This window comes from Peromyscus eremicus, chromosome 13, assembly GCF_949786415.1.
Source record: "Peromyscus eremicus chromosome 13, PerEre_H2_v1, whole genome shotgun sequence".
NCBI classification, from domain to species: domain Eukaryota; kingdom Metazoa; phylum Chordata; class Mammalia; order Rodentia; family Cricetidae; genus Peromyscus; species Peromyscus eremicus.
This window is the reverse complement of record NC_081429.1, coordinates 38,595,057-38,605,963: the sequence shown is the minus strand read 5'-3', so window position 1 is coordinate 38,605,963 and position 10,907 is coordinate 38,595,057. Positions and strand designations below refer to the sequence as shown.

The window sequence follows — 10,907 nt, the reverse complement described above, 5'->3', positions numbered from 1 at the left end:
GACGTGGCCTGTGAGTTCTTATAAGAGACTCTTGATTTTACAGTCAGAGAGGGGAAGGAAACGCTTCCCTGAGGATGTCTGAGTTGAGAAGAAAGTAGGGTGGGAGGGGGTTAGTAGCACCAGGGAAGAAGGTGGGCCCTCCACACCCAGGTGTTGAGGCAGGATGGAGTCATATGGAATGACTGTGTAGTCCTGGGGAGAGAGGAGCATGTCTACAGAGCTCAGTGGCTCTAGTCCACTAGCCAGACCCCTCCCTTCTCTAGTGTTTGAAACATCTGGTCAACCACACTTTCCTTTGCAAAAATCCATAGCTTCCCACTGCACAAATGAAGAGGAGAAGATGGAGCCGATGCTTCCTTCTCTGGTTCCAGCTGCAGACAGCGGTTCACTGGTCCAGTATCGATAGAAGTTGACAGCTATACTTGAGCTGCTCTGCAGCAATCTGGAAGCTAGTCTTGGGATCCAAGCGATATATCCACTTCATTACTTCTCCTTGCTGGACTTAAAGAGGAATCAAAGAGAGCATTTAAGTCCCTCACCACTATGGAAACCAAGTGCAGAATATTTGTAGCTAGGGAAGTCTCTGAAAGAGAGTCCATCTTGACCAAGTTGGTCCCAGAAGTATGAAGGTATTTTGATATTATTGCTAATAGCAATGGGATCGGGAGATGCCTGAAGAGGGCTCCCCAAGTCATCTGGGTTAAAAATCATAGAAACTGACTTGGGTGGGTTGCAAAAGTGAGAAAAAAAATTCCGTGTGCTTTCCAACATTTACTAGTATCTGTGAATTAGAATCCAAGCCCAGCCATGTGCACAGATGATTGCCTAGCACACGTAGCACCTGATGGGATCTCTTCAGGGAAAGGTAGTGTTTTCCTACCAAGGCTCCTCCACCAGCAGTCTGTGCAGCAGAGAGAAAGGAACACTTAGCAACATCTCCACATGTGATCATCAGGGGTTCCGGTTGTGCAACTTGCCTTTTCTGTTGATGGCAGTGATAGGCACTCAGCTGCTCCCAACTGTAGTTCTTGTTCATTTAGAAGCAGCCACAGTATCTAGGAGTTTACAGTTCTCAACAGCAATGTGATTGGCAGTTACCCGGCTGATGTAGCCACCATAGGCATTCCGTGTTGCGATGCTTACGGAAGAGTTTACTTGAGTCTCTCACTCCTGAGAGGCATCCGTCTTCATTTGCTGGTACTTGGTTACATTTCCCTGAAGTGTGATGAGTAGAGAACTGAAGACTCTTTGCACGTTCTGCGATAATGTTTGTTGAATACCTCTTCTTCTTTGAGAGGAGTGTCTGAAAAGTCATCACAACCTCGGCCAGGTATAAAAGGATGAGCATGCCAATTCTGTCTGTATTTCCCCTGGCCTGGAGAGAGTGTCCAGCTCCATCAGCATGTCAGGCCAGTGCTGCGGCCACTCTTGTTGGATCATCTCTACCATAGTTTGACACGGAATGTCTTTACTGTGGTTCCCCTCTTCCAAAATACTCAGCGTTCTGCTTGTGATCAGCTCCGTGAGGCTGGCCTTCAGAGACCTCCCAGAGAGACATGCTGTTCCACTGAAACCTGGCAACATGTTCCAGGATCCAAAGGCCAAAATGACCATGGCAATCTGTGCTTTCTCAGCCAACCTCAAGCCACACAGGACACAGATCGGTACCTTTCTTTAAACTCTTCACAAAGGTTGAGTGCTGTCTGCTCGTAGTGCTGGGTGGAGCTGGATTCCATCATGACTGTCACTGATTTCCCCAGTTCCTCTCTCAGCATGTCACTTGCTCCATCTCCATGGCTAGTGCCAGGAATACTACCATCATGCCAGAGCACAAGGCATGCACAGTTCCCTTAGCGGGACCACACCTGGATACCGGGCCATTGGCAGGCTGGTAGTCCCTCAGCATATTTTACAGGGATAGCTTTCAAGCCAGAATAGCAACAAGTATTTATTTCACATATAGACAAGGTTACTTCTTTTGCTTAGCATAAAATCAGACCATCTGAAGGCAGAACTGATGAGCATCTGTTGAAGGAAGAGAAGGGGACAGTGGAAAGAGAGGCTGTCTGGAACTGCCATCCATTGAGAGCTGGAAAGATGGGGACTACCCAGCTAGTGGGGAGGGGTAGGATGCCCTTCCTACTCAGCAGAGCAGAGCCCAGCCAGACAGTGGTGGAGCACACCTTTAATTCTAGCACAGTGGTAGGAAAAACATCCTAGCTAGGCAGAGCAACAAAGACGGGAAGACATGGGAAGATTCCAGATTCAGGAGAAAGAACAGACACTCTTGGGATCCCTAATGGGTTGTAGAAAGCACGTTAGATGTTATATGCATCCTATATCTGTTAGATGCCGCATGAACAATTCCACCCTGTTGCGACTGCCCCATCTTATAGAGAAAACCTGATACGAGTTAGGAAGCAACTGTCACAAGGTGAGACCACAGCGTGGCTCCATGTGGAGACAGGAATCCACACCAGTACACTATGTCCAGTGATTTACCCAAAGAAATGGGGTGGTATTAAACTACCTCACAGGTGGAAGAGTGCTTGGAGGATCAGGTATGCTTTTAGCTGTGCCCCAAAATGATGGGACCCTACTCCACCATGGAAAGGAGCTAGAGTCAGGCATTTGAGACAAGTCTTAAGCTGGCCTTTGAATCTCCGGGAAAGGTTGCTAACAGTCATGGTGGCCGAGATTGTGGGATTATAGTTCGTTGTTGGACTTGCCATCTTCAGAGTCCTTATGAAGGGGCAGGCCTTTATCTCGTGAGAAAAGCACCTATCTGCTTCCTATGTGGAATCAGGAGGACCAGGAAGTCCTGAGTCACCCGCTTCTCTGCTTAGTCCAGATGACTGTCCCCATCTACTGCCTCCAAGGTCCTTAAAAACAGTGGGTGAAATAAACGCACAATTCAAGCATCTCCTGGATGTGGTCTCTCTGCCTCAGAGTTTAGATGTAAAATGTTCTTCCTCCCAGTCCTTATGTGTTGAAGGATGCTTCTCCAATGCAGTGTTCAGAAGTGGGGATTCTGGGAAGTGACTGGCTCATGAGGGCGCTGACTTAATAGGTTAGTCCATCAATAAATTCATGACTGAATGGCATTATTGCAAGGTGATGGAAACCAGGAGGCAGGGCCCGGCTGGAGCAAAGGCAGCACTGGGTGTGATGGTTGGTCTTGACTGTCAGCCTGACTGGGTCCGAAGTCACCTAGGAGACACACCTCTGGATGAGTGTGTTTCTGAGAGCCCTTCCAGAGATGTTTGACCGAGACAGAAAAACTCCCTCTGAATGTGATATTTTCCAGGGACTGAAGACACAGACTAAATTAAAAAAGGAAAAAGGAAGAAGTCAGCTGAGCACCAGCACTCATTTCTTTGGCTTCCTGATGGAGGACTTGTTACTGGCTGCCTCAGAGTTCTGTCCTCACAGCTAAAGCTGTTTTTGTTACCATGCTTTCCCTGCTGTGACGGACGGGTCCCCTCCACCATAAGCTGGAACACACTTCCTTCTTTATAAGTCGCTTCTGTCAGGTGTCCTGTCACAGTGAGAAAGGCAGCTCAGACACGGGGTGTACCCTTGGAGGAGATACCTTGGGCCTGGCACCCCGCCCCTTTGTGTCACTTCCTGAAGGACAAGAAGGAAGAGCCAGGCATGGCGGTGCACACCAAGAGGCTAGAGGGTTTCCTCTGCTACATCACTCTATTCCAATGTCTCCAATCTTGCCTCAGGCCCAGCACAATGGAGCCGGCTGACCACAGATCGGCACTTCCAAATATGGGAGCCAAAATAAAGGCGTCTTCCTTTAGATTGCTGTTCTTCAGCGTTTTGTCACTGTACTGTGTCTGAACTTGAGTGTTCCCACTGAGTCTTCCCTCTGAGTCTTCCCACTGAGTCTTCCCACTTGAGTCTTCCCACTGAGTCTTCCCTCTGAGTCTTCCCACTTGAGTCTTCCCACTTGAATCTTCCCACTGAGTGTTCCCACTTGAGTCTTCCCACTGAGTCTTCCCACTGAGTCTTCCCACTGAGTCTTCCCACTTGAGTCTTCCCACTGAGTCTTCCCACTGAGTCTTCTTCCCACTGAGTCTTCCCTCTGAGTCTTCCCACTTGAGTCTTCCCTCTGAGTCTTCCCACTGAGTCTTCCCTCTGAGTCTTCCCACTTGAGTCTTCCCACTGAGTCTTCCCACTGAGTCTTCCCACTTGAGTCTTCCCTCTGAATTTTCTTCCCACTGAGTCTTCCCACTTGAGTCTTCCCTCTGAGTCTTCCCCTGAGTCTTCCCACTTGAGTCTTCCCTCTGAGTCTTCCCACTTGAGTCTTCCCACTTGAGTCTTCCCACTGAGTCTTCCCACTTGAGTCTTCCCACTGAGTCTTCCCACTTGAGTCTTCCCGAGTCTTCCCACTGAGTCTTCCCACTTGAGTCTTCCCACTTGAGTCTTCCCACTGAGTCTTCCCGATGAGTCTTCCCACTGAGTCTTCCCACTGAGTCTTCTTCCCACTGAGTCTTCCCACTTGAGTCTTCCCACTGAGTCTTCCCACTTGAGTCTTCCCAGTTGAGTCTTCCCCTGAGTCTTCCCACTTGAGTCTTCCCAGTTGAGTCTTCCCTCTGAGTCTTCCCCTGAGTCTTCCCACTTGAGTCTTCCCTCTGAGTCTTCCCACTTGAGTCTTCCCACTTGAATCTTCCCACTGAGTCTTCCCACTTGAGTCTTCCCACTGAGTCTTCCCACTGAGTCTTCTTCCCACTGAGTCTTCCCTCTGAGTCTTCCCCCTTATGGTGTGCTCTTGGTTTGTCACGGTTGTCCCTCAGCTTTCTCATGTAGACACTGACATAATACTTAATTCACAGGGTAGGGGTGTTTGTTGAAGGAGGCCACAGGTATGTCTGTTAATATTAGAGTGCTGTATATATGCAGGTTATGAATCAGTTCAGTAAGTTTAGGACTCTTCACAGAGCTAAGTAAGAAGGTGTCTCTTCATCATAGTATGTGAAGGAAAGGGTGGGTTTTACACTTCTATTTTTTTTTAAGATTCACTCTCTTTTTATTTATTTATCTATCTATCAATTTATTTGTGTGTGTGTATGTGTGTGTGTGTGTGTGTGTGTGTGTGTGTGAGAGAGAGAGAGAGAGAGAGAGAGAGAGAGAGAGAGAGAGAGAGAGAGAGAGAGACTACACTTAAGTACAGATGTTCAAAGAGGCTAGAAGAGGACATCAGAACTGGAGTTACACGTTGTGAGCTGCCTGATGTGGGTGCTGGGAACCCAACTCAGATCCTCTGGAAGAACAACAAGTGCTCTTAACCACCGAATCACCCCTCCAGCCCTGATTTCTTTTACATTTTAAACCATTGGTGAGAAGAATAATATCTCATGGCACATGGAGATAACATGAAATTCAAATCTTCATGTCTATAAGTATAAAGTGTTATTAGGATGCAGCCATGCCCATTGGTTGATACTCGTGGCTACTTCTGTCCCTGCTCCTTTACTATATGTGGTCCCTGTCCACTGCACCAGAGAAACAGAGCTCCCAGTGAACCCCAGTTCTGAAGCATCACATGGGCTGTGTTCACAACTCTCAAATCGCTGGACCTGTGATAAATTCCTGCAGACCTGGTTTCTAAGAGGACCTCAGCTGGGTCTGCTCTTGCTTGGGCAGTGTTGACAAAACCCTTGAGAGAAAGCCCTTGTGCCCAGGGCAAAGAGAAAGGCTGTTCCCTTAGGATAGTGGCAGCTGTCTGACTGAGTCCAGAGGCACCAATCCCACCCTGCCTGCTGCACCGGAGCTATTGAAGTTGCCTGTGTGTCAGCTGGCTGAGGGCTTTGCCTGCTGACAGGTCTCCCATTTAAATATAATCACCTTTTTATATCCACGGAGCTCTCTGAATGCCTCTCCCCACCCAGAGCTTTCCCCGATGATTGAAAAGAGCTAATCCAACAAATGACATTATCTCCTCTGAATGGACCCCGTTTATCACCTGGACAAGCCCAGAAACTTCAACCCCAAGCTTCTCTTTGTTGTAGCAACAGGTGCTCCGGAAGGGAGTGCGGGTGGGCGGGGAAGGATGTGCTTAAGGCCAGAATGGGAAGAAGGGGGCTGTGGAATGCTCCTTAGGGGAGACCTGGAGAAGGGGAGTATGCTTCCCTCTGCCAGCATGGCCTGGGACAGAGTCCCTGCAGCACTCAGGGTGACAGGTGACAGACACCAGGATCTTACGGTGTTCTGAAAAGTGTTCCGTGGCTGAACCAACAAGTGTTCTCGAAAATGAATGTTTCCTACAATATACCAAGGGAATGGACATTTTAAGGGGAGGTTGGTTTTTCTTTGTTTTCAAATTCTATATGTGAGTATCAGTATGGCTTGAGGCAATTTAGTGACCAGAAAAGAAAGAAATAAAAGAAAAAAAGGAAGAATAGCCAGGCATGGTGGTGCACGCTTGTAGTATCAGCACTTAGGAGGCAGAGGCAGGAGGATCAGGGATTCAATACCAGCCTGGGCTGCATGAGATCTTCTATCAAAAACAAAAACCACAAAAAAACCAGAAATAAAAGGAATGAAATAGGAAGGAAGAAAGAAGGAAGTTATAAAGGGGTGGGGGACAAATGAATGAATAAATTCATTTAATTTTTTTGGTGAAGGGAGTGTTGGAGATTGAACCCAGGACCTTGTGCATGCTAGGCAGATGCTCTACCACTGAGCTCTACACTTCTTATCGTAGTGTAATCCTGCATGTCTTTCTTCATTTATTATTATTAATTAATTTTTTTCATTTATTTTACATCTCAACCTCAGTTTCCCTTCCCTCTTCTCTTCCCATCCACCTCCCCCACCTCCCCTTTGGTGCCCTCCTCTGTTTCTGTTCAGAATCCATGGGTGTCAACAAATCATGGCATATCAAGTTGAGGTAGGACCAAGCTCCTCCCTCTGTATTAAGGCTGGGCGAGGCAACCCTGTATGGGGACTAGATTCCCAAAAGCCAGCTCAAGCATTAGGGTCAGGCCTTGATCCCACTGCTAGGAGTCCCACAAATAGACCAAGCTACACAACCGTCACACATACCTGCATGGCTTTCTAATTGCTTTATTTACAGTGTCTTTTCTCCCCGTGTTGGTGGGGTGTTCTTGAGAAACAGGACAAAGGTTATATATAGTAGTCCATGATTACTTACGAGCAGCAGAATTGTCATAACCAGCTGAGGCTCAAAGGGGGAATTGTTAGTTTCTGTAACTGAACCAAAGGCCAACAGAGTGGTGCTGGCTTCAGGGACAATTGGGGACACAGAAAAGACAAAAGGCTAGGACTCACAGCTCCTCATGCTGTTTCTGCCCATCCACACATGGGTCTTTCTTTCTCAGACTGGCACCAACGGTGCCCATGGCAACCGAGTGACAACCTGAAATCTTTACCTCAGGGAAGACCCGCCCTTTTCTCTGGGGTCGAATTCAGAAACTCTCCAGGGAGCATTGGTCTCCCTTGGCTCATGTGCCTATTCTGGAGCCTGGGAAACAATTTCCTAGCTGGGAGCGTCTAGTAGAATACAACCAGCATTGTGCTGGAGGAAGACGTCACTAGAGGAGAGAAGGAGTGTATTTCTAGAAGTAGGTGGAGGGGTCCCAGGCAGACGGAATAAGAGGTACTCACCTAAGTCTCCCCCTTTCTAAAAATAGCCTTCCTCTAGGCTTGATTCTGAGTTGAGTAGAGATACATAGGGAGTATTGGGAGCCATTTTCTTTCCAAGCTACCATCATCCATTCCTTCTTCAAAATTTGTCTCCAGGCTGGGACTACCCCAAAATATCCTTTTCCAGAGTGCACCCCCTATGTCCCCTGTAGATCAAGAACCTTCGTTTTGTTTTTCACAGACAAATGCCACAAGCACCTTAGCTTTTTTCTCTCTCTTAATTTTAGAAAGTTGTATGCATTGAGTAGACAAGGCTCAACCTTTGAGCAGAGGACTACTTTCCACTACTGTGACAAAATGCCCAAAATAAAACATCTTAAAAAGAAAAAAAAAAACGTTTATTTTGGCTCATCATTTTAGAAGTTTTAGTTTATGAGTTGCTTGGCTTTGTTAGTTTTGGGCTTGTAGTCCGGAGCATATGGTGGAGAAAACTGTCACCCAGAGGAGTTCAAGACTCAGAGGCAGAGAAGAAGGAGCTGAGGTCCCAAGACCCCCTTCAAGGACCTACAATACCCCTATTTCCTTCTCCTAGACCCTTAAAATCAAAATGGTAACAAACACCCATGCAAGGTACATCCAGCTCAGACAGAGAATTCCTGCTCAGCTCTCGCTGTTCCCATATGAGTGTGCATTAGCTTTATTTCACAGACTGTGCTTGAACTCACAGCTCTGGGACGGATGGATGGATGCATTTTTATCTTACTTTCAGGGGAGGGAACTAAGAGGGGCTTGTCTGACATTTTATAGATTTCAAGTGGTCCATCTACGGTGTAGTCATGGGATTTTGTGGGGCATGCTCAAAAAGCAGAAATTTTGCAAGGCAAGAAGCGACAGCTCTTTAATGGTTGATCCCTATGCCTGCATTAAAAGCTTGGAGAAATTCTAGAGACATTAGAAGGTTTTGAAAATCTTCAACTCAACAAAAGGACTGGGTTCTGTCTGCCCACACTTGTCCAAGTCAACAAGCTTGAGTCTGCCTCCTCTAGGTTTTATGAGGGACTCTGACAATTTCAAATAACTGATAAAAAATAAACACACATACACACACACACACACACACACACACACACACACACACACACACACGAATGAAATGAAAACAGCAAGGGAAATCCGAGAGGGAGGGGGGTCTGCAGGGAAGAGAGGGGGAACAACAGAGAGTAGAAGGATATATGTGTCATGAAAGCAGAAGGGTGGGCTACTGGGGGGGCAGCAGCAAAGTTGGGGGGATGAGAGAGAGCAGAGGGGAAATGGGTAAGAAGATGTAATGATGTGTATGTACGAGTATGTCACAACGGAACCCATTTCTTTGTTAAAGAGAAAGTTAATTTTTAAGTGATTTTTTTTTTAAAGCAGGGTAATTATTCTCTGCATAATCCAAGCTGACGTTGAACCTGTAATCTTCCTGCCCTGATGTCTGAGTGAGTTGGATTACAGGCATGTGCCCTATGGCCTCTCAGTGATGGGAAATCTACTGTGCAGCCCCTTCCCCAACACTGAAGCTGACCTGCTGGCCCCTCGATGCCAACGCCCATTTCGTTGGTACCAGCTGGCCATGCCACCGCTGCTGCAGCCGAGTGTGGGGATGAGGGGCGGGTGCTGGCACGGCCCTCCAGATGCTCTGGGTTTCTCTCCTAAGACTCGTTCTCATGCCCAAAGCGGTCTCGTGGCTCAACCCATGGGGCCATGGGGCTCTGGTTCCAGTTTCTTTTTTCTCGGCCTTCAGGACTTCCCAGCTCTGGTCTCTTGGGGTTCCTGTGTATGTAGCCTGGGAATATAGAGTAAGACGAGGGCTGGGGGAGGGAGAGTTGAGTGGGGGTGGGTGGTAATATTTTCCAGTTCTTTCTCTAAAGTGTCTGCCTTCCCTTCATGGACACGGAAGTGAGCCAGCCGCTGACTGTGCTGCAAGATTGGCTACCGCTTACATCATCTGGGCAGCCAGACTGGGGAGAGAATGGGGGAGGTGGGGAAGAAACTGAGTAGGGATTAATCCATCCCGGAGTGAATTGGTGGACAAAGGCAGCGGTGATCAGGTAACTTTTTTCCCAAGCCCATGTCTTGGGGAGATGGAGGAGAGCCAGGGAGTGGCATTAATACACGCATGGGGTAGTTCTTACTTGCTTCACCCTTTGCCAATGTCTGAGGTCCATGGCATGCCACGCTATTCAGCTCTATTCTGTGAGGGCGAGTTCAGATTATACCATGAAATATATCTTGAGTGACATCAAGTGGTCCAACATTCGTGGCTCTCTTGGTAGGAGAGAGATGCTGTATAGATTAGGTTCTGCGTGAGGAACCTCCCCCACAGATGGAAATGGTTGACAACATTCCTTTATCACTGCCCAGTCGTCTGAAGACTAGTAGCAAGGCCTGCGGAGTGGGGCAGGGCATCTCTGATCTTGGCTGCGGGGGGCTTATGTGTTTATGGGCTGGGTGGTGGGTCACTTGGCTAGATAATGATAGTCTGGACCCAGTTATCCATTCTACCCCACATACACTCACTCATCTTCCTACAGGAGAACTTGGGTCTGTCCATGTGACAGGGTTAGGGTCCCAAGAAGGTGAAAGGCACTGTTGCATTGGATTCCACTCTGTTGCTCAAGAAAATGACAAAAATAGCCTGGATTCAGGAGATGGGAGAAGATGCTCCATGTCGTGTGTGTGTGTGTGTGTGTGTGTGTGTGTGTGTGTGTACATCCATGGAGGTCAGAAATTAACTTTAGGTGTCTTCTTCAATCATTCCTCACTTCCTTTTTTTTGGGGGGGGGGCAAAGTATCTCTCACTAAACCTGAATCTCAATAATTCAGCTAGCTTGGCCGTCCAGGAAGCCCCAGCGAGCCTCCCGTTTCTGCCTCCACTGCACATCCCCGTGCCTGGCTTTGTGCATGGGTGCTGGGGAGCAGATTCAGATCTTCACGTTAATGAGGCAAGCGCTTTCCTGGGTGAGCTTCTCGGTGGCTCCACAACTGTGCGCCATCAGTGTTGGGGTCTACACCAGGAGGGGAAGAAATCTCCAGTCGGCCTGACCCAGCTTTTTATCAGTCTGTGGCACTCTCCTCCTGTCTTTTCCTTTTGAGTTCCTTCCCCACATCTCTCTTTTCCACTGTGATTTCTGAAGGATATGGATCTATGATAATCAAGAAGGAAACTGTAAGTAGCACTGGCCATTATTCCGTTGCTAATGGAAAACGATCCATCTCTCCCTCTTACTTTGTGGTGGGCCCCAGTG

The 10,907-nt window shown here is 47.8% G+C and overlaps 1 pseudogene; it reads right to left on the bottom strand.

The window, feature by feature from the left end:
- Positions 1-230: 230 nt before the first annotated feature.
- Positions 231-1,795, bottom strand: LOC131923174 (exportin-5-like; annotated as a pseudogene).
- Positions 1,796-10,907: the final 9,112 nt, after the last annotated feature.